General features: G+C 31.3%; 1 pseudogene; it reads right to left on the bottom strand.

Moving 5' to 3' along the window:
• Nucleotides 1-14,692: 14,692 nt before the first annotated feature.
• LOC137839245 (uncharacterized) lies at nucleotides 14,693-16,339 on the bottom strand (annotated as a pseudogene).
• Between the last annotated feature and the right edge of the window lie 10,058 nt (nucleotides 16,340-26,397).

Below are 26,397 nucleotides of genomic sequence, written 5' to 3'. Positions count from 1 at the left end.
TTCATTACATGCAATCACAAATATACAACAGATTTTGACTTCATGATTTTGACTTTGAATACAACAACTTTGCTAAATAATCAGAAGAGGAGTTTTGTTGTTCATAATAGAACTCAAACATATTGCCTATATAAAAATAACATGGAGGTGGTTTTAGTGTCTCTTGATCAATTGTATAAGTAGTTTTTTAGCAAAATCTCATGGATATTTAGCGGATTGTGTTTATTGTGCTATTCAAATAACTCTTTTTAGTGAGTTTTGGACTTTGTGTATAAGGATGGCAGCATTTCTCGAATACTTTCTTTAATTTAATTTATTTATTACATATAAAAAAAATAGATATAAATGGTAGTAACCTAATCATATATGGTGCAAGCTAGAGTGGGTAATGGTAAAGCTAGTATGTGATCAATCCCTAGTCTTTTTAGTTTGTTAATTTTATGTGTGATAGAATTTAATAGTTAATTATTTAATTGTATTTTAATTATTTTATTCTTGTTATTCTTAAGTTAAATTCGTTAAGATATATAATATTATTAGAACTAATAATTACATCCGAGTTTTAAGACAAAATCATCAAAATTTAACTTAAATGTGGTAATTGATTTAAAGAATATTATCATAATTAACTTAAAGTTGGAATATTTGTATCTGTGGTCAAGACAGAAACGGAAAAATTGAGAGTGAAAACAACCACTAATAGAATCTTTTAAATAAATAGATTTTCTCTTATTAAACCAATTAAGGACTTTCCAAAACAAGTATTAAAATGTGTTTACATTATTTTTGTACTTTTAATATAATACTTTTTCTTAACCAATAATAAGGCAACTTGTTACCATTTTTTTTTTTAAATTAGGCAATGTTTTTAATTAATAGAATATATTTAATTCTAAAAATGTTTCTAATAAATTGTAATGGATGATTGACAAAATTTGGTTCAAATAATTAACAACTTCATTTTGTGCAAAGAAAAACTGGATGTAATTTTTACAGTTACTGGCTTGTAGAAGTAAAAATTTGAAAGTTTCTTTACACTAGTAAAATTAGGAGGTTATATATTATATATGTCTCCATAAATAGATTTGGTAAAATTAGGAAATTGTCAAATCACATGAATTTAGTCGAGAGATCTATATATAGACCATACATAAATTTTATTTATTAGTATTAGGAATAATAAGTAACGTATATAAACTGTGTTTGAGGAGTAATAATGCTAAGTGGAGAAAAAAATTATACTAGATAGTAAGCCATGAACTAATAATACTAACAACACATTATTTAATATATCTCTTTTTAGTACATTCATTTTAATATATACAAATCATAAAATTAGAAGTCATTAAATAATGTGAGATTCAAAAAAAAATTATCATTTCAAATACATTTTAATCAATAGAAAAGAGTATTAAAAAAGGTGTACAAGAAAATGTGTTTTTAACATTTTTTTTCATATTGATGTCTCGCATGATTTTCTTTATACGTAAAAGAATGATAATTAATAAGAAGCAAATGTATTCTTTCTTTTTTACTTTATTAGAAATATCATTCTATAAAGTATATTTTTCGTAAAATTTTAATTAGGTTAGATTAAACTTTCAGAAAGGTCTTGTAACATTCAGATAAATAAGTATTCAGTGTACGTATTCTTTTGTATATACGTTGTATCTACAGTGTGATTGCGATTTTGTTATGATTTTTATGTGGAAAATTGTATATGAAGATAATATATAACCATTTGCGATCATAATAGGTTGGGATGACTTTAAAAACCTTGATTTGGAGCTAAAATCACGTTATAGCAGAGATTATTTTAAAAGCGCGTTTGGTCTTATAGTTGATATATATAACTGGGGATATATAGTTTGGGGTTGAAAGGGTGAATATAAATTTAAAATTGGGAAAAGCTTCTAATCATCGTCTACTATCAACTTCTATGCTACTTTTTATTATTATTCTTTTTTCTAAAAACCTTATTTCTTTCTCTTTATTTTTTGAAAAATATGGCTTTTTTTATTAAGTTAATAATAATAAAATCATAAAAATTAATATTAGTATTAATAATAAATTAAATTTTTGGTAGTAAAATTAATCATAACATTCAAAATAATTTAAATTCAAAAAAAAAAGTCTTTGAAGAAAAGGTTAGTTGAATATAATGATAGTTTTGCATTTGAGGAATTTTTTTTATTTAAGATAGTAATAATAAAGTACTTGATTAATTGTATATGTAACCAAACATGTCACTTATTTTCCTATTCCACAATATGTTTAAGTAAATATTTAATTGACTTAAGTAAAACCCAAATTTATATATATATATATTAATACTAATTAGTGTTTCTCATTAAATTAAAAATGAAAATTGACAGTAAAAAACATAAAAACAAAAATTCAGAATATGTATTATATGGAAAACATATTTTACTGGTTAAACTTAGAAATTTATTTTACAACAGATAGCTTTTTTTTAATGACTCTTCCTTTTCTTTATAATTTTTTTCTCCTTTACATTTTTTATAATCCTTTATTCATTGATAACTTTAATGTGAATCATAATAATTAGAAAATTACGTGAGAAAAAGGTAAATGAAGGTTCCTTTAGAACTAAGTCAATTCACATGATCTGACTAGAATGATGAGCATGATGAAGAAGAGATAAAAAGTTGGATAAGACATATGGTACACAACATGCCAAAGCAACACACACAAACACTTTTTTTTCTTGTCCTTTTTCAATTTGGTTACTTTTATTTTTTGCTTTAATTATTCTTTCTCTTTACTTGCTAGCATGCTTGTTAATTAATTTATAAATTAGCAATGCCAAATATTTAAAATAAAAAAGTATGTTCTGAGAAAAACATTTGTATTAAAGTATATATACACAAAGGGAAGTCATCAGAAAATTAATGAGTTAAAAACTAGTTTTATATATTTTACAATATTGTTTAAAGTGGTTTGTATAAGTTTATATAAAAAAATAAATTAGAATTTTTTTAAAACTATAGTTATATATTATATACAAATTAATTTAAATTTACAGTAGAAATTTGGTTTATTTTAAATATATTTTTCATAAATATTTATGGAAAAATTTTCCTAGGATCGTAATTATAGATGCCATATTTTTGTCTAATTATGGCAACAATATTGCTTGACTTTTTGTAGCTCTTGTCATATTTTTCCCCCTCACCGTGGGTACAGAAATTCTTTATTCAAATAAGCAAATATGAATAGAAAAAAAAATGGAAAGATTAAAAAAAAAAACAGAGAATCATAAATGTCCACTATGAAAGGATTAGTTCTCAACTATCAATTAGGGACATTTTAAATGAAACAATGACTTATAATTAATTTTTTGGTATATTAATTTTAAATTAGTTACATGCCTAAGCTAAAATTGACATGTATTTTCTTTCAGTCTACCTAAATCTAACCTACACCTTGATCATTATTAATTTTTATTATTTGGTAATTAATGAATGTTCATTAATGTTGACAGAAGCCATTTTGACATTTAGAAAATGTAGCTCGGCTATAGGTTTTGATTCTAATATCATAGCTGCTTCTAATTAACTCGAGTTTAATTTGTGACAATGAATTAGGTTTGCATACAATGAATGATTGAAATGTATCAATAAGATATTAATGTGATGATGATAGATAAAACCGTATTTGAAGACTATTATATAAATAATAAAACTTAAAAAAAATCTATTTATCTTTTAAATTATGGAAGACAAAAATGGACTCGAATTATGAATTATAATAACAAGAAATCATTTTATTGCATGGATTAGTTTAAATATGAAAAATGGAATATACAAAATATACATGAACTCTTTTATTACAATTTATTATTAATTTAATATATAAAATATTTTTATTATAGACAGTATTTTTAATATAAATTTGTATATTTTTTAATTTATGATTGATTATAAATTCTCACGTTACATATAAATCAAAACCTAAAATTAATTGTGAAAATTCCTTTCTTTTAATCTATAACTTCCTTTATAAACAGTTGTAAAACTCATTGTTTTCGTGTGAGGGTAGAGTTCTAGAGAATTATTGAGAGGATTCTTCTATCTCCTTTGATCGGTCGACTGTGCTGTCTTTAAGTTCCCTTCCTTCGCTCTTCCTTCCTAACCTTGTAATCGAGATGCGAAGGGTACTTGCAGAAGGCACTCTGACGCTCAAGTCAGCAAAGACGTTCGATACTCGTTTCTCAGAGCACTGTATATGATGACGAATCTGATTCTTGAAATGTGTGCTATTTATATTACCTTTGGTGGACTTTTCTTATTGGGTCAGGTTAAGGAGTTGGACCGTGTTTAGGACGACATTACCTATCTTCTAATCATGAATTAACTTCGCTAACCTTAATTGAACGTAATTGGACTTGAGTTATCGGTCGATCCAACAAACGTGGATCTTAATTACATTCGATGGGTACAATAATATTAGTTGCACGACCCTAACCGGTACACATATAACACGACTATAACAAATACAAAATGGACTTAATATTGTAGCTGCGTATGAATAGCAAATGACTTATAATTTTTTGATTTGGGCAGATTAAAATATTCTGAAGTTTTATTTTACTTTTTATATATTCTTTATTATTATTTACAAAAGAAAATTCTGGATTATTCACATCTACAATAGTTGATGGAAAACAAGCTTGCTACTAAGGTAAATTTGAGTAGAAGAGGGGTATTGGTGGATAGTCCGATGTGTAGTTTGTGTGGGAAGGAGGAAGAAACTTGCAGACATTTGTTCTTTGACTGCAACTTTGCCCGGCAAGTTTGGAGTCTATGCTATAGATGGCTTGGGGGTCTAGTCGTGTCACACTTTGAGCCGAAGAATAACTTTGACCATTTTAGGATGTGCCCTGCTTCAGAGACGTTAATAGTGTTTGGAACACAATCTGGGTCGGGGTGGTTGGCGAAATATGGAATCACAGGAATAGCTTAATTTTCAAAAGAGGAGTGGCGGATGCGTGCGAAGTATTTTCTTTGGTGCAAGTAAGGGTTTGGTCTTGGGTCTCTTTAAATTTCAGATCAACCTCGTTTTCCTTTTCCGATTGGTGTTTAGAACCTTTGTTGTGCATGAGGTTAATTACTTAAGTGTGTTAGATATAACTTGGACAAGGTAAGTTTTTGTTAGTTTGAGAGGCTTTAGGCAGGAATCGGTAGTTGGTACCGTGTATAAGGGTTGAACCACCCCTGAAGTGGTTCTTATTTATTTATTTTTTATTACCGATAAAAAAAAAAATCTTAGAAATCAAACAAAGAAATTTTTTTCCTTCCTTTTTTTTCTCATGGACCAAACCAATCAAAGGAACCTGTTCTATATGCGTTAAAGTATTTTGTTTTGAATAAAAGAATTCCTGAGTTTTCAATATGAAAAACTCATTTTTTAAAATATTCCGCTTTAAAATCTCTGGAAAAATTCCGCAAAAAAAAAAAAGTGATTATCTATTTAAAAGAATAACTATATATGTAAAATATTAATTGAGTAAGTGATATTAATATTATATTTATATATATATATATATATTAAATTAACATATAATGTTTTATTAATAATTTAAAGACTTTAATTTTTTTATTAATCTTTAATATTAATTTTTAATTTAAAATTTATTTTAACTCTAATCTATATTTCTAAAAAATTTGTTATTAAATTATTTTATAATTTTTTTAAAAATTTATTATATGAATGAAATTCCTTACAAACTTTTCTTTCACTCTTAATTCAAATCATCTCAATTTTCACTTTCTATCCCTTCTTTTTCACTCCTAAAAAAAATTATCCTTTGATCCAAAGAAAACATAGTATAAATAAGAATGAAGGTATTAATGAAATATTATTCCTTTAACATTATGTTACTATGTTAAAAGGAGAAGTAGAATAAAGATTACATTATTTATTACTGTTAGTATAATTATTATAATGCAATATATAATGAAATATGAAATATAATATGAGATGAGATAATATGAAATAAATAAAAATTGTGTAATTTTAGCAAAAAAATAAATAAATAATCCAAATGGAAGATTTTAAAAAATGTATGTATACCACTTTGGTTTTATGAAAGTGAAATCGTGTGAACATTAACATTATTTCATAGTGTGAAGAAAAGTTGTGTTTGATTCATGCCAAACTTTGATTACTCTTAATTTTTTAAATAAAATCATGCAGAAATGATACGACTTTAGTTGTTTTTTTACTATACAGAAATCAATCACCATTTACACTGAACTGAATGAGATTTTTTTTAAAAAAATTGGTGTATTTGTTACTTTTTATTTACATCAATATTAATACATATAGTTTTATTTTATAAAAATGGACTAATATCTTATTATTAATTGTTTAAATAAAAATATTCTTTTTGAAATATAAAAAATGTTGTTGTGCAATTATTAAAAAAAAAAACCAATAAGTAATTTTATAAAAATTATCAAAAAATATATATTAAAAATACAAAAAAAAAATATTATAAGTGTGGTGATTATTGGTAGCATCAAAATCAATTTAGTTGGTTACACTTATATTAATTATTTTAATATATATTTTTTCTTATAATTTTTAAAAGGTTACTCCTCGTATTCTTTTTTTTTTAAATATTAATTTCAAATTTCATAAATAATATTTTCTTATAAAAAATTAATATATTAATCACTTTTTTTAAAAATAAAATAATATGTCATAGCATATTATAAAAAAACCTCATGTATATATCATGTAGAAGGGACACAATTATGTGTCGTCTCATCAAAATCATGTATGACTTTATTTTAAAAAATAATTAAGGTTAGATTAAGAGTAATCAAAATAATGTGAATCAAACATGACTTTTAACTATTATAAATAAAAATCGAGAAAATAAATAATTATTTACTATATTGATTAAATTAAATACTATTTTAAAGATTAAAAAATGTATTCATATCTAAATTAGTTTTTATTATTGATAAATATTTTTTAAATTGGTATTTAATTAGCTTCCAGATTTTTAGATTTTAAAGTTGGTAGTTAAAATTTTGGTAGTTAATTAGATATCAATTTAGAAACTATTTATCAATAATATAAACTAATTTAAATACCAATATCTTTTTAATCTCTAAAATAATATCTAATTTAGTCAATATTACAACTATTTATTTTTTATTTTTAAATTTAATTCTTATTTAATTTTCTTGAAAGTTAGGATAGCTCCACTTTCATAAAATCAAAATCATGTCCTATATCATAAAATCAAAATCATGTCCTATAGCACAACTAAACTTCTTTATAATGAAGTTGGGTATCCATATACATATAATTTTCAAAATCTGTTTACTAATAATTTTTTACTAAAATTACAGTATTTTTGTCGAAAGAATCACGAAATCGTGCTAAACTTGGTGTGAGTCCATGATTTTTAAAATCCATATAATTTCACTCTGCTAAACTACTAATATTCTCCTGTTCTTTTCTCTCCTAAAAAATAACCTAAGTGCATCACACGTTTTACTTCTGATCCCTTGTTGCAAAATGAGAAAGTAAAACGAAAAGAAAGTAGTGGAAATTAAGCAATTTGCGCAAGTAGTTGAATGGGTCTGTGAGGACTGTGGTGGAAGGCGTTTGATTTGATGAGGCCTCTGAAAACAACATGACAGATGAATGGAAAAGCTGGACATAGGGATTGAGGCTGAGAAGAGCATGCATGCATGCATTCATCCATGCAGTAGAGACAAAAGTACCAAACAATACTAGTGAACTCCTGGAAAAAGATGTCAGAGAAAGAGATATGCAGTGGCTGGCTAAGCCTGACCTCAACCTCAGCCATGGCCATGCATGTTCTTTTTCCTTACTCTACATAATAGCATGAAAGCCACCAAACAGGCTCGTGATCCAAGGTATATGTGTATGGTTTCTGCTCTGCATCAAGTACAGCCTCTGCATGCGTTTCTCCCACTGAGATAGACACTAGAACTGCACACTCATAAATTAACATCTATAGGGTTCTTTTCCTCATACATTTTACACTAATTCATTATTATATAAAACTTACCTTTTCTTCTTCACTTGAAGAAGGCCAAGGTCAAATGGTTGGGGAGTTTGGATTCACCATGTTTTGTTTATTTATTACTCAATTCAATGTGAGACATTTCTTTGCAGATCTCATCTTACTATTCACCAAAATTTATTGAAAATCGCAATTTTAATGGTCCTACACTTCTCATCTCACCAATCTCTCTCCTGACCTATTGATGGAACTCATAAAAAAGTGTGATTCTAATAAGTTGCAATTTATAGTAAAAGAGTATTAGCATATATATCTTCTTTTACTGTCTTGTCTGGGCTCAAAATTTGAATATGAAGATTGGAATTTGCATTACATGCATGGAGGATTTTGGATTAGGTTTGACAAATTTTTGTATGAATACTTATGTGAAAATAAAAGAATAAACAATTGAATTTTTTAAGTTAAAGTTAGTTTTTGGATAAAATGTTTTTAGTATTTCTAAAATCTGTAAAATTCAATAAAATTTTCATCTTTTGTCCCTCTAAATGTGAAATGCACGCTCTTCTTTCTCTAGAAGACGCGGTCTAAATACTTAAAAGACAAGAATAATACACTTTAAAATCTAAAGATTAAAAAAAAAATTATACGAAGACTATAACTTTATATATTATAATATAGAATGATTGAAAAACATATTTGATCTAAAGCACTTCTTTCTCTAAAAAACGCTGTCTAAATACTTAGAAGACAAGAAATAATACACTTTAAAATTCAAAGATTAAAAACAAATAAATTATAGGAAGACTATAACTTTATATATTTTGATATAGAAAGATCGAAAAACATATTTTCTCTAAAGCACTTCTTTCTCTAGAAAACGCTGTCTAAATATTTAGAAGACAAGAAATAATACACTTTAAAATCCAATGATTAAAAAAAATAAAAATTATAGGAAGACTATAACTTTATATATTTTAATATAAAAAGATCGAAAGATCTAAAACACTTCTTTCTCTAGAAAACGCTGTCTAAATACTTAGAAGACAAGAAATAATACACTTTAAAATTCAAAGATTAAAAACAAATAAATTATAGGAAGACTATAACTTTATATATTTTAATATAGAAAGATAAAATAAACATATTTTATCCGTAATCCTTTTAGGAATTCATTCTCTTATTTCTGTAGAAGTTGGGTTGTAGAAGATAATTTTAGTTTTTATAAAATAATTTTTGATGTTTTACATGTATTCATTAAAAAAGAAAATTATGAAATAGAAACTAACTTTAAAAAAAAATAATTAGTTTCTATAGTGATTAAATTAAAGATCATTTTAGAGATTAAAAAAAGTTTGGTTTCTAAATTAATTTATATTATTATTAAATAATTTTTAAATTTGTGTTTAATTAACAACCAAGGTTTTTACTACTTATTATTTATATTCTAAATTTGGTAGTAAAAATCTTGGTTGCTAATTAGACACCAATTTAAAAACCATTTAACAATAATAGAAATTAATTTAAAAATCAAAATTTTTTTAGTTTTAAAAAATGGTTTCTAATTTAGTCACTATAACAACTAATTATTTTTATCTCGATTTCTATTTTATGATTTTATTGTAATGTATAAACTGAAACATTCTGTAAGTATAACTGGGAGGGCTAAAACTAAAGTAGAAAAACCTTAACCAGAGTAAGATTTTATCCATTTGAGCATGGTGAGTGGAGAAAAGGAAGCACTGAAGAAAGATGAAACTGGGGCAGAGGGAAATTTGAAAGAAAAAATTGTTGGTGTGTACGATATTTGGTGAAGTAGAGCACGTGTGTGGTAGCCATCAAGGGGTTCAACATCATGTGCTGCAATCTATCTGGTAATAAATTGATTGCGCATGGTTCACACACCAATCAGTTGTGTCCCACTTTGATGGGTGACAATGCCCCCCAAAACAATTATCAGAACCAAAACTGCCTTTTGTCCATAAACCCCCACAACTAAGAAAGAAAGGAATTCCCTAGATTTGTATATCATATCAACCCTACATCATTGTTTCATCACTTTCCTTTTATACAACCCTTTCTTGTTAATAGAAAATAATCTCTCTGTCTCTCTATTTGTATTATTAAGATAATTTGAGAGTTATGAAGTAACATTTTCTGATGAAGTAGTCATCGCAAATCATAAGTTCCAAATGTTGAACTAGTGGGGATGAACTGTAACTTGTCCATCATTTCTGGTCAGCATGCACCTATGCACAGTGTTTTTTAAGTTAAGTCAAACACACTCTTATTATAAAACTGGTCAACATTATCCTTTGTTTATATACTCTAACTTCATTATATAACTAAATATATTCAAATCTTCTGTATCTCACGATGAGATCAACACAACATGGTCTAAAAAATTTAAAAGCGAAAGGTTTATAAATGAATAAGTAATGATATGTGAATAATTCTCCATAACAAATATTTTATTGACACCTTTTTTTTCTTTCTTTTCTTTTAATATCTACACTTCTTTCGTTTCTAATTTTTATTTATTTTTGTCAGCCTCTTCTATCTCTAAGTCTTAAATACGTATATTCATATTTTTCCTAATCAGATTAAATCATTCTTGAAAGAAAGTTAACAAATAGTAGCTGCTGATATGAGATATTTAGGATTTTTTTTTATGTTAATTGTCTGATCAATAAGATCCAAAATATTATTTAACTAATATTGATAATTTAGAACTGATCAAGGTTCCTTCATGGACATGATTCAGCTAAAGTTGTGTTGTAGGTCTAGTTACTTGATATGTATATTTTATTCTTTTGAAACTTATTGCTCAATAATGCATTAGATGTGAGGGTTATAGTGACTTTGCACTTTCCAACATTTATTTTTTATTCCTTTTTTGAAAGAAAAAAATGATAATGATAAGCACCCTTCTACACTAGTTTTTAGCATGGTAAAACATGAACTTGTTATTTACCGTAGCATTCTATCAAATGGAACATGCATAAGGTTATAATGGAGAGTATGATATGCTAAAAGTATTTCAGAAATGGAGAAGGGTGAACGATGTATTCATATAAAAAAAAAAACTCAATAGGAAGAATATCCGAGTTCATGAGATTCTATGGTATAAGAAATACAGGACAGATGGAAAAGGAACTAGATAACATTCATATTGGCAATGTCAAACTCCATGTAAACATTCCAAGATATAGAAGATACGAGACAAACATCTCTCAACCTTCAAGGTAGATGGTAAAATGAAACACAAATAAGCAGAGACAAAAGGTTTGGATGAAAAAGAGAAGGATACCCACATTTGTAGAAGTTAAGAAAGGCACGGTTTCATATACCCAGTGGAATGGACCTACCATTCAAACCAAGATGGAAGACCTTGGCTCAATCAAAGCTTTGTAGGTGCCATGCAATACAAATATTTCCCCTATCCTTATGGAATGCGGATTGCTTCTGCAAAGTGCTTGTGTAGGAAGCAAACTTGGTATCCATAGATGAATCCATGAAAACATGGTGCAATATAGAGTATGCAAGGGTTTGAGTGAAGTTGGCAAGGGATTTTAATGCTAGTGAACACAAACGGTAAACATGAATTGAAGACATGTATTGAACATGGCTAGAATAGATCATAAATTGAAAATTAAGCAATTATAAGAAAACTGATTGAAAATGTAGAAAATTCAAACAAATTTCAAAGGCAAAAAATGCATCCAAAGAACCCCTAAATCGTGGTTGTTTTTGATGGTTAAAGAAAATTTAAGTACTCTGAACCATTTAATTTTGTAGAACATGAATTTAATCGGTCAAAATGAAAGACAATACATCAAACATCAAAGAACAACACATTTGACAACAATTAATCAGTGAAAAATGAAAATTAAGCTAAGAACACTTAGCTGGATCATAGGTGTGCTTTAGATACCACTTGATGGAGCTTGCTCCATGCGTGATTGAGTTGTACCGGTTGAAATGGAAAAAGAGTGGCAGTGGAATGATTTATATGTTGGATGAAGGAGATGCACGGTGCAAGGCAAAGTTAGCTTCACGTTAGCTAGTGTGACGTTAGTTAGTGTGAAGAAAAGTTTCTTCTTCTAAAAACCCTAAACTAAGGCTTGAACCCTAGTAAGAATGTGAGTGATACATTGAAATAGTTTAGACTCAAATTGACAAAGTTTCTTTCCTTCAATCAAGTCTGAATTATACATGCATGGAATCCCTATTTATAGGTAAAAGGTGGAGCATTGGTGTGTTCAACAAGCTACCTAAACCCTAGCTTTCATAGCAAGTTAGGGATAGGGCATATGGAGTAGCCGCCTATGGATTCCTTGAAGGTGCATGAAGAGTACGGAGAGTGATTGGGTGGGCCATATCACTTAAAGAGTTGAAGAAGACCAAAGGTGTCTATCCTAGAGAGGTTTAGACAAGAGAGTGTAAGAGCTAGCAACTTGGCAGCATAACACTCTAAATTGATCTTATTAATTCATGAGCTAAATACCTCAATTTATAAGAGTGAGGGTTGAACCTTTTGGAACAAAAGTTTAAAAGTTCAAAATAAAACTCTCCAATGAGAAGGTGCCATGTGAACTCATGTTTTCCATGTTTGACTCACATCTTCCATGCTAAATCCTCTCATCTCCTAGGCTGCCATGTGAACATCCATGTGCTCCATGCCAAGGTAATTTTCATCCTCTAGTATACCCTATAAATTTTAGGGTTACATTGGGCTCAAAGAAGCTTGTTACCCTAACTAGACCTATTTTACTATTGGCCCAAATACAAGCCCAAAAACTTATGCTACTTGGCCCAAATATTTGGTCCAGTTATTTTATGCTACTAGGCCCAATACATGACCTATGAAATCCTAAACAACTTTATACAATTTATTTAAGCTAAAGCTTGACCCAAAAATAATATTAACTATTTAGAAAAAACTCAGTCTTCTAGTGTGTTAGAATTAGTGGCATAAACAAGAGGGGGGTGAATTGTTTTTGAAAGATTTTTGCAAAGGTTGAAGGTAAAGTGAAAAGTTCTGAAAAATCAACCAATTGATTTTCTGTTCAACTCAATAAAATTTTTGTTTTAAGGTTATTTCTAGAAAATCAACCTGTTGTTTTTAATAAACAACCGGTTGTTTATACCAGCACAATATGAAACTAAGTTAAAATAGTTTATAAGAGTAGAGATAGAGAGAATCACATAAGAAATTTATACTGGTTCGCTCTTAACCAAGAGCTACATCCAACCCTCAGCTTACCACTGAGAATTCACTATGTAATCAAACCTAGATTACAAAACATACACCAAGACTGATGATCTTGAACCCCTCAAGAACACACACCACTCCTTGACAACACCACAATTTTCAGAAACACTTTTCTAAAATTATCTTATACAAGAACACACAGAAATACAATGTTAAAGGAGAAGAGAATAGAATACACCTGGTTTTTTCAAAGCTATAGTACAGAAGTATACAAAACCCAATCCTATTACACACACAAGTGATGATCCAAAGCTCTTGATTTCTTGAAAAACATTTTTAGTAATTTTCACCCTAGATTACAAAACACACACCAAATGTGATGATAATCTTGAACCCCTAAAAAACACACACCACTCTTTGGCAAAACAACAGTTTTTAGAAACACCTTTATGAAACTGCCCTACACAAGAACACATAGAAATACAATGTTCAAGGAGAAGAAAATAGAATACACCTGGATATACAAAGCTTTAAGTTTAGAACTTAATCCTAATACACATTTAAGATGATCCAAAGCTTTTGAAATCTTGAAAAACGTTTTAAGCAATCTCTCTTTCTTAGATAGTTCAAAAGAATGTTAAACAACCTTTATATAACCTCAATCAAGTGGTCAACGTTGTTAGATTAAAAACCAAAAGCAGTTGAAACCATTTAAAATAGTTTAAAACACATAACAAAATTTTGTTATGAAAACAACCAGTTGTTTTTCAAAACAATCGATTGAAATAAATTTCTTGTTTTGGTTTTCATAAAAATAACCAGTTGATTTGTTGAAATAACTGGTTGATTCTGTTTGACAGTAAAGACAAAACAAAGCAAAACTTTTCCAAACCATTTTAAAAACCACTAAGTGTCAAACAACAGGTTAATTCGACGTTTCAACAGGTTGAAATTTCATAGCCTTTTAGAAAACCCAAATTTTCCAAAAGATAAAGATTCAAATAAACTTGGATCATCTTAAGGAGTGAATTAACAAGTCAAAAACTACTAGACAACACACACACCCAACAATAAGGTCTTCAAGCTTTCCTAATGGATTGAAGACATCAAAGCATCTTGTTCAACAATCTCCCCCTATTTGATGAAGACAAATCCCTAGTTTACTTGTGTTGTAGTTTTTGACCTTGATAGGTCCTGAAAAATAGAATTTGTACACGTACAAAGCAAGTATAGCAACAGGATAATAAGGCACACAAAACCAATTTTCTACATAAGCCATAAGCAGAAAAAAAATAGTCCAAAACAGTGTGGCAGCACCAGTGGTGTGTGCACCAGAATCATGGTGTGTATCAGAGTATGGCAGCCGACAAAAAATTAATCAGAATTACAACACCACAGAGTAGTAGAATTACAACCAAGAAACCACTAATTTCTCTCCCTATTTGTCTTCACAAATATAAGAGATACATAACCTCAAAGTCTACTTGGGACAAGGGTCTAGGAGGAGAAGCACTTCTCATTTCTTTTCTTCATCCAACAGTTCTATAATTGGAAAATATGCAACTTTCATGCACAGGTCAAAGAGATCCGAACCAATGTAACCTTCACATAAGAAAGCTATATGGTCAAAGTCAATGTTTTCTTCAATCTTCTCACAATTCAACATCTCGATCATTTCCCTTTGGTCAAGAATATCAATTTCAAATGTTTGAGGAAGACATTGAAGTATTGCTTCATCAAGTTTTGAAAGACGATTAGTAGCAATAAGGACCATAACTTGAGCATTCTGATCAGTAGTAAAACCATCCCACAGAGCCATGAATTCAATTTTCATGTTTAACAAAGCCTCATGATCTGCTGTATGACGCTGACCCAAAAAGATGTCAACTCGTCATTAAATATGATGGCAGGCTGGAGCTTATGAGCAAGCTAAATACGACAGACACAATTTTTTGGGCATCTCCAAACCACTTACTCACCAAGTTTGATATCCAGTCATTGATGGAAACTGTTTCAGACTCCTTAGCAGTGGTTTTGGCGAGCATGGTCTTCCCCGTGCCAGGTGGTCCATACAATAGGACACCCTTTTATGGCCCAAGAAGTTTATCATGAGAAAACAAGTCGGGTCTTCTTGGAAAAAATATCAAGTTCATACAGAGCTTGTTTTGTTGTTTCCAGTCCTCCAATAGAGTTAAACTCCTCGTGAATGTGGTAAGTATTGATAACATCAAAAGCTTTTTTGGACGCCTCGTGATTCGGGTCGAGTTGTCGGATGCCAATAAACAAGACCAAGCAACTTAGTGTTGTGCTAGCAACATAAAAAACCAACTCAACCTTCTAAATGTTCTCATATGAAAGCTAAGTTTATATTGCACAAGGTTATACGAAATTATTAACTGCACCTTTGTCTTTCCACTCCCAAAACTTAAATTGTCATCCTACATTTTCTCCAAAACAGTAAATCCTTCTTTCGAGATCGGGCAGCCTTCCAAAGTAGGAAAATCCATTTTGATCTTTGCATGAATATCTTTTTCCAGTACTCGAGCTTTTTTTAAATGCAATTCCATACCGCAGTGTTATTAAAAATTTATTAGCTAACAACATCATAGATGTAGCACACTCTTCTGTGGTGAATTGAATAATAACATATGCTCTTGGAACCCGACCTTTGCCATGTCTTTACCTTCATCATTGCAATATTTCCTTTACAAATATTCATCAACCCCATAAAGACCAATATGTGATTGCCATTCACAAAAGGCTTTGAATTCCAAGAAAACAACAAAATATATTCCTTTATGACCAGATTCTAAGGCATACATATTGCATATTTGATCAACAACCAGTTTTGAAAAGCAAAAACTCGTTTAACCATGCATAAGCAATTATTGAAGCTTTATTCAGAGGTGCCAGAGGCAAAACAACAGGTTGTTTCGTACTTTCAACAACTTGTTTTACTATGACAACAAAGAAAACATTTTCTAGAACCAAATAATCACCTTTTAAAGTGATAAAAAATGTAGTATGCAATATGTTCATACCTTAGCAAAGAGAACCCTAATAGATTCACCCAAAAGAATATTTGAGATGTTCATATGGTCACAAAAAACACTTACATAATTTGAGAAATGAAAACACACATATGTTGAACCAAGTGGTGTTCAAGCTTTGAAGAATCCAAACCCTTTGAAGGATGTTGAAGGCTTGACTGTGCTTGCTGTTGCTGAGCTGTCTTAGATAGGATCTGGGGTAGATTGTTTATGTAATCCATTCTTGATTGAATCCAAAGCATAGGCATTCTCAATCTTTTAAAAGAAAAGTGTTTTTTAAACTACGTGAAAAACAACCGATTGTTTTGTCGAAACAACCGATTGTTTTATACTTAGGTGTTTTGAGAAAAGATTGAAAACTGTTTTTCAAATGGTTGAGCTGTTAAAACCAAAAGAACTGATTGATTCAAAGAAACAACCGATTGTTTGTTTTTGGTACCATAATAGAAAAATGGTTTTGTTTTGACTGAGCTTTAAATGATTCTAACTGATTACGCTCCAGTCTTTAATGCTTTGACCAATCTTTAAAGGCAATTAATAGTTTGTTAAGATTTGATAACAAACAACAATTTTTGATATAAAACAGTAAAAATAGATTTGGGTTATAAAAAAAACAACAAGAAAAGATTCTGATTTTCAAAGAGTTGAGATTGCTTAGAGATTGAGATTGATCAAAGAGTGCGAGATAGAATTTCTGCTTGTATTGATTTCAGATTTGCTTCTGTAACAAGTGTGATCCTTGTATTTGTTGAACAAGTTTCTTCTGTGTGTTTGCTGAGAAGTGTTGTGTGTTATTGAGGGGATCAAGTCAGCATTCTTAGTGTTGGTGTGTTGGCCAAGAGAAGTGTGTGTCTTGAGGGGATCAAGCTCACTTTCTTGGTTGTGTTGTAAGTGATCTAGGTTTGATTGCTTAGTGGAATTCTTCAGTGGTTTATGAGAAGACTGGATGTAGCTCTCGGTTTAGAATGAACCAGTATAAATCTCTGTGTGCATTCTCTCTCCCTTAACTCTTTAAATTCAGTTTTAATATTTGCAAACTGGTATAAACAATCGATTGTTTCTGCGAAACAACCGATTGTTTTTCTGGTGCTGTGTTTTTTAGCTTTGTGTTTTGGCAAACTGGATTCCTTATCAACTGTTTCTTGAGATAATTTCATTCTTGACTTAAAAGTTTTTGAAATCCCTCTTTAAACCATTCACCCCCCTCTAGTTTAAAGTCATCCATTCTAACAATTGGCATCAAGAGCTTGGTTCTTGAAAGTTATTCAAGTTGATCCTAAAACTGTTTTTTAAATGGCTGATAGACTACCTTTTGGGGAAGGTGCTTCAATCAACAGACCACCTCTGTTTTGTGGTTTGAACTACCAATTTTTGAAAGTGAGAATGAAAATCTTTATGGAATTACTTGAAAAAGGAATTTGGGATGCAATTAGAAATGGTCCTTTTGTCCCAAAGTTTGAAAAAGATGGATCTTTCATTGAAAAGCCTTGGTCTCAATGGACTGATTCAGAAAGCAAGAAGGCAAAATTCGATGCATTGCCAAAAATATAATAACCTCTTCTTTAAATTCTAATGAGTTTTTCAGGGTCTCTCAATGCAAATCATCAAAAGAAATGTGGGACACCTTGGAAGTAACTCATGAAGGTACAAATGAGGTAAAGAGAGCTAGGAAACTTACTCTAATCCAAGAGTATGAGATGTTCATAATGCTCAAAGGTGAAACAATTGCTGAGGTGCAGAAAAGATTCACGCACATCATCAATCATCTCATGAGCCTTGACAAGACCTTTGAAAAGGAAGAACTAAACATCAAGATCTTGAAATGTCTTGATAGAGCATGGCAACCCAAGGTAACTTCTATTTCCGAATCTAAAGATCTAACATCCTTGAGTATGGCTTCTTTGTTTGGCAAGCTTAGGGAACATGAGTTAGAGATTAATTGACTCAATGTTCAAGAAAGCGAAGACAAGCACGTAAGGAGCATAGCCTTAAAAGCTTCCAAGCACAAAGGCAAACAAGAATCCAGTGATGATAGTCATGAGGAAAACCTTAGCTTGCTGTCAAGAAAGTTTAGCAAATTCTTAAAGAGGAACCGCAACAAGGACAACAACAAAGATAGGTATGGAAACAAGAAATCAAATGATTTTAATTCAAATAACTATACATGTTTTGGCTGTGGTGAGCAAGGTCACATAAAGGCAGATTTCCCAAACAAAAGCAAGGAGAAGAAGTCTAGCCACAAAGACAAGAAAGGGAAAACAAAGAGAGCCTACATAACTTGGGATGAAAATGAGGTATCATCATCAAGTTCTTCATCAAGTGAAAATGAGAAAACTAACATCTGCTTGATTACTGAAGAAGACGATGAATCTTGTAGCTCAAGTGAGGTAAGTTCATGTGCTTCTTTAAATGAACAAAATTATAGTGAATTGCTTGAAGCTTTTCAAGAAACTCATGATGAAGCTAATCGATTGGTTCTTTCAAACAACCAATTGAAAGAACTTAACAGCTGGCTGGAAAAGAGAGTGAAATCACTTGAAGATGAGATTGAAAAATCAAAAGATGATTTCAACAACATGGAAAATCATTTCAAAAAAACCACTGTGGACAAGCTTTCAAAAGGGAAATCTAACTTGTTTTTTTGGAAAGGCTGGTTTAGGTTTCAATCCACAGAACCAACAAGATAAGTTTTCAATTTTTTTTTTAAGAAAGCCAGTAAAACAATCGATTGTTAAATCGAAACAACCGGTTGTTACATGCTTTTATTGCATGAAGAAGTGCCATTCGGTTAGATTCTGCAAAATAAGAAAGTTCTCTATTCCTAGAGGCTACATGAAATGGATTCCTAAAGGATGTGAGGTTCCAAATGAGAAAAAGAAACCTATTGGACCTACATTTGTGAAGGGACCAAATCTTGTTGCTTGAACTCATGCTTGTGCAGGAAATCTAAAGAAGTGTGAAGGACTAAGTCATTTGATCAAGTTCTTGGAAGAAAAAGACCAACATTGAAGCTGAATCAATGTTCTGCATCTGTCCAAAGGCCCTCAACAGTTAAAAGAGGCTTCTTGGTCACAAAGCACATGGCTCATTAAAAGAACAACATAAAGGATAAGACCTTCCTTTTCCCTGTTCTTAATTTCTGTTTTAAAGTTCTTTTTCATGTTTAAATATCTTTTTTAAAATGCTTAACTTCATCTGCTTTGAACTCTTTCTGCTCATGGTTAAAATTCAAAATCAGTTTTAACTGCTGTAGAAAAACAATTGATTGTTTCTTCGAAATAATCGATTGTTTTGAGCCTGACAACATTGTGAAGAAATCAATTTAATTTCTATTTTGAATTTCTATCCGTTGCAGATCAATTTAAAGAGAGAATCCTTGGTCAATGAACCTGTGTTGAAGCTGATCACGTTCAGAGAGAAGTTACAAACAGTCATAAAGGAATATATTCCAAAGTCTTGGAAATTCAAGAGCCTTAATGACTAGTCAAAGATCACATGTGAAGACCATGTGATTTTCAGCTTTTTCTGACGTTTTCTGTGCAGGGCAGGGTCAAGTCCTCTCTCTCTGAAAATCTGGTACCCACTCATGTCATTGAATGCTTTTTATCTATTACTGCTATAAAATCTGTTGTAGCTTATCTCTTCCACAAGAACAACCAATTGCAACATCTCTTCCAAAATCTGTGAGTGAGCTTTTATCTGTTTTCTTCTCTGCCATCATGGACTCAACTCCTCCCACCTCAAAGAGAGTCAAAACCAAAGTTGTAAGGTTTGGAGGAAGGCTAGAAGGATGGTTTTCTGGAGACAATGATCTAATTGAAAGATATAGGTTTGAAACAAACACCAAAGTGATAAACAACCCCAAGGTTGTGTGCTTTGATTGGCTGAAAAGCCAAAAGCTGGATAATGTAAGCAGACTGCTCAAAGATCAATCTCTCAGAAAGTTCCTGGAGATGAAGGGAAACATCTACCCAGATTTAATAATGGTTTTCTACACAAATCTCAAGTTTGAGGGAAACAACCTAGTTTCTCATGTAAAAGGTGTAAATATGGAGATAACCCATGAAGTGTGGACTGCTGTTGCTGGTCTAAAGTACTCAGGCCTCAGGATTAACAAGGGAAACCTTGGAGTAGTGGAGGATTTCAACAAAATCCAATACTACAAGAGTTGCTTGAAGAACCAACATGCACAAGTTAGGTCTTGCTCGGTTGGAGGCTTAAAGCTTGATGAAAGGTTGCTAGCCCTCATTGTGACTTGGATTCTAACTCCAAGGGGGAGCAATCATTCTGTTCTTACTGAGGAGGATCTGGTGTACATCTTCTGCATTATGAAGAAGATCAAAATTAATTGGATCCACATCATCAAAGAGCACATGCAAAAGGCAATGAGGTTAAATGACTATCACTATCCATATTCTACTTTGGTATCTAAATTTCTACTCTATTTTGAAGTGAACCTAGAGGATGAAACATCTGAGTTGGTCAAGTCAACTTAAGAGTTGAACAATGGATCACTCAGCAAAATGGGTTTTTACCAAAGTAGGTGGCAAATGGATTAGCAAAGATGGTGACTTTGGTGCCTCATCTAGTGTTGTTGCTGATCATGAACAAGATGAACATGCTGCAGATATAGATTTTCAACATGAAGATCTACCTGAAGCACATCAAGATGTTGGACCTACTGCTGGTGCTGGAAATCAAGAAGAAGGAATGCAAACCATGTCTCCTTTTGAGAGATTCATGGTTAATAGGCTTGATAGCTTTGTAGAGAATCAAAGGAATCTCCATGATCTGTGTACAAGCAATTTCCAGAGGATTGATAACATGTTTGACAGCATGGATGCGCGCTTCATGACTCTAGATGAAAAAATCGAGGCAATATAGAACCAAATCTTTTATCTTCAATATGCTGATGATGACGAATAAAGAAAAACAACCGGTTGATGTATCGAAACAACCAATTTTTTTTTTATGGTTTTATCATTTTTTCTTTTTGTTGCTTTTGCTGTTTAATTATGGTGTATTCAAAACAATTATCTTTTATCTCTTCTCTTTGTCTATTTGTGAAGACAAATAGGGGGAGATATATGTTGTGTTTGATTTCAGTTTTTATTTTCTGCAAAACAGTTTGGATGAGTGAAACCTTATAGGTTTTTGCTCCTATATTTGTTTGTTGATTACTTTGATATTATGCTCTGAATTCCTATACTTGTTTCTGTGCTAATCAAATATCAGAAGTTCTATGCTTTGCTTAAAATTGTGCTTTGCAGGAACTGCTTCAGATTCAATCAGGTACAACACAAGCATCAGAGATTTGTCTTCATCAAATAAGGGGAGATTGTTGAACCAAGTGGTGTTCAAGCTTTGAAGAATCCAAACCCTTTGAAGGATGTTGAAGGCTTGGTTGTGCTTGCTGTTGCTGAGCTGTCTTAGATAGGATCTGGGGTAGATTGTTTATGTAATCCACTCTTGATTGAATCCAAAGCTTAGGCATTCTCAATCTTTTAAAAGAAAAGTGTTTTTTAAACTAAGTGAAAAACAACCGATTGTTTTGTCGAAACAACCGATTGTTTTATACGTAGGTGTTTTGAGAAAAGATTGAAAACTGTTTTTCAAATGGTTGAGCTGTTAAAACCAAAAGAACCGATTGATTCAAAGAAACAACCGATTGTTTGTTTTGATACCATAACAGAAAAATGGTTTTGTTTTAACTGAGCTTTAAATAATTCTAACTGATTACGCTCCAGTCTTTAATGCTTTGACCAATCTTTAAAGGCAATTAATAGTTTGTTAAGATTTGATAACAAACAACAATCTTTGATATAAAATAGTAAAAACAAATTTGGGTTTTAAAAAAAAAACAACAAGAAAAGATTCTGATTTTCAAAGAGTTGAGATTGCTTAGAGATTGAGATTGATCAAAGAATGTGAGATAGGATTTCTGCTTGTATTGATTTTAGATTTGCTTCTGTAACAAGTGTAATCCTTGTATATGTTGAACAAGTTTCTTCTGTGTGTTTGCCGGGATGTGATGTGTGTTCTTGAGGGGATCAAGATCAGCATTCTTAGTGTTGGTGTGTTGGCCAAGAGAAGTGTGTGTCTTGAGGGGATCAAGGTCACTTTCTTGGTTGTGTTGTAAGTGATCTAGGTTTGATTGCTTAGTGGAATTCCTCAGTGGTTTCTGAGAAGACTGGATGTAGCTCTCGGTTTAGAGTGAACTAGTATAAATCTCTGTGTGCATTCTCTCTCTCCCTTAACTCTTTAAATTCAGTTTTAATATTTGCAAACTGGTATAAACAACCGATTGTTTCTACGAAACAACAGATTGTTTTTCTGGTGCTGTGTTTTTTAGCTTTGTGTTTTGGCAAACTAGATTCCTTATCAACTGTTTCTTGAGATAATTTCATTCTTGACTTAAAAGTTTTTGAAATCCCTATTTAAACCATTCACCCACCCCCCCCCCCCCCTCCCGGCTCTAGTTTAAAGCCATCCATTCTAACAACATACTCTCTTTATTCTTGAAGTTTCTCTTTTGAGCAACCACTATGCATGTGCCAAGGATGTCTCTTGACTTTCTAAGAATCCTACAAGACATATGCAATTCAAAAGTGTAGGCACAAAGACTGACTTTGCTCTTGACGCTTTTCCCTTTGGAAGTCATTCTTCAAACCCAAAAGTGATTCTTGGCCGCCAAGGATCCCTACAAGAAAAGTTCAAGAAGCAAGATTTGGTCCCTTTATAATTTGGGTCCAATGATGTTAGTAGGAACCTTAGGAACCCATTTCAAAATACCTTTAGGAACAAAAAACTATCTCACTCTGTAGAATCTAACAGGCCCATTTTCATGCAATAAAAGCAAGTTTCAACCGGTTGTTTCGACAAAACAAAAGGTTGTTTTTCAAAGAAACTGGAAAAGGGTTTTGAAACTGATCTGTTCTTGCTGTTTGTGTTAAATCCTAGTCCAACCTTTCCAAAAATACAATTTTGTGAGGCAAAAATAGTTTCAAGATTTGATTGGCCTTTGGAAAACTTGTCCACAGTTTTTAAAAGATAGTGGACCTTCTTTTGAAGAGATTTACAATTTTCACAAAAGCTTGAATCGATACACTTACTAGAAGAGTTTTGGTAAATCATTTACAGGTTTTCAAAAACAGTTTTTGAATGACTTAACTCTTCTTCTAAGGCCTTGACTCTATTTTCCAACCAATTGTTTAACCCTTTCATCTGGTTATTCAATAGGGTCAGCCTGTTAGCTTCCTCATGAATTTCTTTGAATGCATCAAGAAGTTGACTATAATTCTCAAAATTAACGAAAGTACTTGAACTTACACTGCTTGGTTATGATTCTTCATTTGCCATTAAACAAAGGTTGGGTTCCTCATCATCCTTTGATGAAGAACTTGAAGATGAATCATCATTGTATGCTCTTCTTGCTTTGCCTTTCTTTTTATACTTCTTGTAACCCCCTTTCCTTTTGCTCATGTTGCTTGGACATTCAGCCTTGATGTGTCCCTGTTTTCTATATCCAAAACAAGTTTAGTTTGTAGAATTAAATTCATTACTTGCCAAATTTCATTGTGAGCAAGTTGAGAGTCTCACTATCACTGCAGTCACTTGAGTCTTGATCACCATTTTGTGCAACAGCTTTTAGAGCAATGATCCTCACAAAATTTTCTTCATTTTCTTAATCATTAAACCGATTCATCTCAAACTCATGCTCTCTTAGCTTTCCAAACAAGGAGGCAGTGGTCAATGTAGTCAAATCCTTGGATTCTAAAAGAGTTGTGACCTTTGATTGCTAAGATCTATCCAAGCATTTGAAGATCTTGATGTTCAGCTCCTCCCTTTCAAAGATTTTGCTAAGGCTAATGAGGTGATTCACTATGTGGGTGAATCTTTTCTGCACATCTGAGATAGTTTCCCCTTTAAGTATCCTAAACATCTCATATTCTTGGATCAATGCATGCTTCCTTGCTCTCTCTTCACATCAGTTGTGCCTTCATGGGTAACCTCAAGGATGTCCCACATCTCCTTTGCATATGCACATTGTGAGACCCTAAAAATATCTTTAGAATTCAAAGCAGAAGTAACAATGTTCTTGGCAATAATATCATATTGAGCCTTTTTATTTTCAAGCTCAGTCCATTGGGACCAAGGTTTTTCAATGAAAACATCATCTTTTTCAAGCTTAGGTACTATTTGTGATAGCATCCCAGATTCCTCTATCAATTGATTCAACAAAAAATTTCATTCTAACCTTCCAAAATTGACAGTTCAGTCTACAAAACAAAGGTGACCTATTTATAGAAGCACCCTCCCCAAAGGGTAGTTTTTCAGCCATTTTTTAAAAGGTTTTAGGATCGAAACTTGAGTAACTTTCAAGAACTCAACTCCTGATGCCAATTGTTAGAGTTAGCGGCCTAAACAAGAGGGGGTGAATTGTTTTTGAAAGATTTTCGCAAAGGTTGAAAGTAGAGTGAAAAGTTTTGAAAAATCAACCAATTGATTTTTTGTTCAACTCAATAAATTTTTTGTTTTAAGGTTATTTCCAGAAAATAAACCTATTATTTTTATGAAACACCTGATTGTTTATACCAGCACAATATGAAATCAATGTAAAACAGTTTATAAGAGTTGAGATAGAAAGAATCACATAAGAGACTTGTACTGGTTCACTCTTAACCAAATGCTACATCCAATCCTTAGCTAACCACTGAGAATGTTAAACAACCTTTATATAATCTCAATCAAGTGGTCAATGCTGTTAAATTAAAAACCAAAAGTAGCTGGAACCATTTAAAATAGTTTAAAACACATAACAAAATTATGTTATGAAAACAACCAATTGTATTCCAAAACAATTGATTGAGATGAATTTCCTGTTATGCTTTTCATAAAAGCAACTAGTTGATTTATCGAAACAACTGGTTGATTCTGTTTCACAGCAAAGACAAAAAGAAAGCAAAGCTTTTCCAAACCATTTTAAAAACCACTAAGTGTCAAACAACATGTTGATTCGACATTTCAACAGATTGAAATTTCACAGCCTTTTAGAAAACCCATCTTTTAAAAAAGATAAAGATTCAAATGAAATTGGATCATCTGGAGGAGTGAATTAACAAGTCAAAATCTACAAGACAACACACACAATAACAAGGTCTTCAAGTTTTCCTAAAGGATTTGGAGACATCAAAGCATCTTGTGCAACATTGTGTTGTTCTGACCAAAGTTCTAGTTTATGTTTTGATGAGTTGGAGGTCTTCTTGGATATGTTTGCACATTCCTTCACCCTAGAGTTGTTCTCTTTATTGGGCCTACAAAAATAAACAAAAGCCCAATTAGACCCATATTTGCAAATAAATCCATAAACAACCTCTAGGTCTTCATCCTCCTTATTATGTGGTTGTGTGTGGTCGGGGGCTCTGCCATCATTATTTATAAATGTTATGTTTATTCAAACTCTTTGTTCCTTATGGTCAAACCAAGTCAATTTCTTGCATGGGGTTATCTAGAACGATAAACTATCCCAATCAACTCCTTGCATTGTTATATCTTATTTATATATTAAGATTGGACCATTTCAACATACTCTCAACTTCGTAATCTATGACCATTGAGATCTATGGCTAGTTTTTAGGGTTCAGATACACGAACTCGCCTTTTAGCCTCATTCATGCTCCAAGGACATCAATGGTCGTTCCTCACTATTTAGCATTAAGCATACTACTAAACCCAAGGAAGTTAAATCTCAAATAAAAATAAGCATTCATAAATAACAATAACTTAAGAAATTTCACATTGCCTTTCAATTCCAATTGGGTAAGTTTAGAAACTCATAATAAATTCTTGCAGCGAATAGTCAATATGAGAAGCTAAAGAACAAAAAACATGTATCTCTGAATGTTGTTGGCCAACTTAGGCTTTTGATCCTTTCATCCAGTGTCTATATAGGCTTCAACCATGAGGCTTTCTTCTTTTTTTATATCTCTATATTACCAAATGCATCATGTCTCACTTTATCTCTCTCTCGACCTCACGAGTCCTCTCGATGATTTGAAATGAAGCCTTGAGGTTCCTATTTATTGATTTTAAGAAGGGAGCTC

Source organism: Phaseolus vulgaris, chromosome 11 (assembly GCF_000499845.2).
Source record: "Phaseolus vulgaris cultivar G19833 chromosome 11, P. vulgaris v2.0, whole genome shotgun sequence".
Taxonomy (NCBI): domain Eukaryota; kingdom Viridiplantae; phylum Streptophyta; class Magnoliopsida; order Fabales; family Fabaceae; genus Phaseolus; species Phaseolus vulgaris.
This window is presented reverse-complemented; position numbering and strand designations above follow the sequence as displayed.